At 44.6% G+C, this 3,531-nt stretch overlaps 1 pseudogene; it reads left to right on the forward strand.

Annotated features, from left to right (window-relative positions):
* The first annotated feature begins 1,190 nt into the window (after positions 1–1,190).
* On the forward strand, positions 1,191–1,310 carry LOC136646506 (5S ribosomal RNA; annotated as a pseudogene).
* Positions 1,311–3,531: the final 2,221 nt, after the last annotated feature.

Consider the following 3,531-nt stretch of genomic DNA (forward strand, 5'->3'; position numbering starts at 1 on the left):
GTAGCAGGACCAAAACACAACCCACATTGTGATGTCTTGATTACATTCACACAACCAACACAACAGAACTGAACCATACCAATACCATAATTTTGTAGCCCATACTAAGTACAGGTGTGCGCCACTCAATGATGGGGATATGTTCTCCAGTTCAGGTTGTTATGTGATTAGGTTGTTAAGCAAACATTCAGCCCAATCTATTCCCTTTGTTGTGTAAACAGACACTCCCTGCCAGACACTAGCTGACTGCACAGGCTACTGGAGATTGCTTCTTCTTTTCATTAAGAGCCTCTCTGTTGTGTAAATAGGCACTCTGCTGCAGGCTATGGGAGACTCCACTGCCTTATTAAGAGCATCTTTATTGTGTTTTGACCACTGTCGTATATGTGGTCATATATGACCACTGTCATATATGTGTTAAGCAGAAGGTTGTTAAGCAGCGGAAGCCTGTATTTATTTACTAGTATAGTGAGTTATACGAATAAGCTCTAAAACTTCTGAAATTGACCAAAGTGATGAAGCTCACAAATAGAAATGAATGAACACTGAAGATGAATCATGGAGATTCTAGGAGCCTGCTGATATCTGACAGATTCAGGTTTGGCCAACTCACGTTAAGCCCAGAGAGTGCCCTTTACCTTAAATCCAAGATACACTTTGCTTTAAGATTCTTACTGCAGCTCCGACTAATCCCTAGAAGCTCAGGGAAAGATCAGTACAGACATTTCTTATGGTAGTCAAATAAAATATGTGATTTTAAAGCTTCTTTCCAAAATCTAGGCTGTCAAAACTCGAGAGTACTTGTGACATCTTTTGTGACTGGTTTGAAAGATTATTACAGAAGGGCAACTCAGAAGCTACTAGTGGAGCTGGGAAGAAACAGGCAGCAGAAACTATCTGCAGCAATTCCCACAAGAGAAACTTTTTCCTCACATTTTCTGTGCGGCAGTCTGTGTGAGTGCAAGCAAAAAACAATTCAGAATATGAGTAAACAAATATAGTCTCCTGATCATATATAATTTCTAATAAACATTTCACGCATATTGTCAAGTCTGTCACCAGGGAAGGTTTATTGCTGAGAAGGAAAAATAGATTAATTTTGAGAGACAGTATCCTTAGCATTTGTAAAAAATCAATTGGAGTTGCTCCAGAGATGAAAGGTGTGGGCACCGAGAAGAGACTGTAACCAAGTTTTAAGTATGTGTTACCCTGCACATGCCTGATCTCGTCTGATCTCGGAAGCTAAGCAGGGTCAGGCCTGGTTAGTACTTGGATGGGAGACTGCCTGGGAATACCGGGTGCTGTAGGCTTATACCATAGTCTTTCGAGACTGAAGGTTGCCAACCAACCAATGGACAGAGGGGGTGTCAGGGGTTGGCCAGGTCAGGTGTTGGCTGAGGACCTATAATTTTCAGAGAGCCCACCTGGCTGGACCAATCCCTGAAAGCGCAGTGCAAGTGGCAATGTTAGCTCCCAACACACCATCAGGGCCTCAGGTAGGCTGTATCAGTCCTGCCCCCACCATTTGGTTTTGAGGCTCAGTTTGCACAGTAGCCAAGGCAAGGAGCCCAAGATGTCAAAAACTGCACCTGAGACATTGACTTTGGGCAGGCTGTTTTGGCCAACTACCCCCCCACCCTGTCTTAAGCAGCAGGCCCCTTCAGCCTCCCTCCCTGAGGTCATCTTGTTTCCAAACAAGATGGAGCTTTATACAAGGGACAGCCCTCTGATTGCTTGGAGCTCTGTCTGCCACCAGGGCCCTCCCATCTACCCTCAAATCCTCCAAATCAAACCCACCAGAGTCAGTGTAGTGTGTAGTGGTTAGACAAGGACTGGGGAGAATCTTGAAGAAGGTTCACATTCCCATTTAGACCCAGGTCCACTAGGTAATCTTAACCATTTACTGTATCTCAGAGGCTTTAGCTCCTCTCCAGCCTTTATGCCACTTAATTTAAAAGACAGAAAAAACAGCAACTGTTACCCTGCACATGCTGGATCTCATCTGATCTCAGAAGCTAAGCAAGGTCAGGCCTGGTTAGTACTTGAATGGGAGACCACCTTGGAATACCGGGTGCTGTAGGCTTATACCATAGTCTTTTAAGACTGAAGGTTGCCAACCAGAAAAAACAGAGGGGCAAAACATAAACCCATCACAAGCCTATGTGGCATCTGTGCCATCCCCCAAATAAAAAAAAAGTTGACATGCTCACTTGTTCAAGTCTGCACTGGTGGCTCTTCCTCTGTTACCACTCTGTGTTCATATCTACTGCCATTCCCAGCATCTGAGGATGCTGCTGCTCTCCCCAGTCCCTTTTGCAAAGGGCAGAAGCACCCAACTGGGCAGGGAGCAGTGACAGGGGTAAGAAGGAAACTGCAGCAGTGGCAAACGAAGTTGGCAGGGGAAATGAGCAAGTGGGCTGCCCACTCCCCCAAGTGCTGCCTGTCTTCTGGGGCCCAACAGGGCTAACTGGAGCAACAGCCTGGGCAAAACACACATTACACATGGCATGTCACATACCTCACAGAGTTGTGGTAAGGCCAAATGGGCATGCTTCCCACTCTGAGCTCCTCGGTGTAAAGTTGGGAGAAAAATGAAATGATATTATTTCAAGAGAGGCTTCAGTCCATTTCTTCCATGCCATCTAAGTACTCTTTTTAACACCTTGTTGCCAAAATGGAGCAGCTGCTTATGGTGGTGGCATGCAAATTAAACTGAAAGCCCAAATAAACCTTTGTGCCAAAAGCACATGTTGCAAAGGAAGGCTGATACAACTCTGGGTTTATTTAGCAAGCTTTTAATTGCTGTGAGTCCAACTAACCCCTGAGATACCTCAGTGTAAAAACAGATGCCAGAGGTAATATTTTGGCGGCAGCAGTAGCTTGGGGAAGGCTTGTTCTGCGAACTCTGTCTCCTTGCTGGGTAAATCAATTATATGATTGTCTGCTTGGAAATTAACATAGTTCTAACCTTTTCACACGAAGAGATCAAATACTCCCACATGACGGGCAAAATATGACTCTAAACGAGGGGCCTGAAGAAATAATTGGATCACTTTGGTATTAGAGGGCACCAGCAGTATTTCACTTACTCATTGTGGGAAGTTGCCTTCCAACCTGCACTAATTAGAAAAATCACAAAGGGCATATGAAGGGAATCCCCAATACATATGCTTAAACACAAATTATAGTGGGCAATGATGCCAGGGCTTATGATATGGCTCACACATAGAGGTACAACATTTGATTAATCATTAATCCATACTAAGTGTTACTCTACATAGCACTTAATGATTGGCAGGTGTTTGTCTGAACTCATTCCATTGTCAAAGTAAAAGCTTTTGTAAATAGCTCTCTCAGTGGTATTATATTTATGGTGGCACTCCCTGGTCTTTCTTGTATGCCCCAATCCTATTGAGGCCATGCGCTGCCAGAATTAGCATCCTGGCAGTGCAAAGAACTTTATGGTGGTGGAAAAGCTAGGCTCCTGTCACGTGCTTCCAAGCCACTTCCACACATGGGCAGCAGTGCAGC

The sequence above is a fragment of the Tiliqua scincoides genome, chromosome 3 (genome assembly GCF_035046505.1).
Source record: "Tiliqua scincoides isolate rTilSci1 chromosome 3, rTilSci1.hap2, whole genome shotgun sequence".
Taxonomy (NCBI): domain Eukaryota; kingdom Metazoa; phylum Chordata; class Lepidosauria; order Squamata; family Scincidae; genus Tiliqua; species Tiliqua scincoides.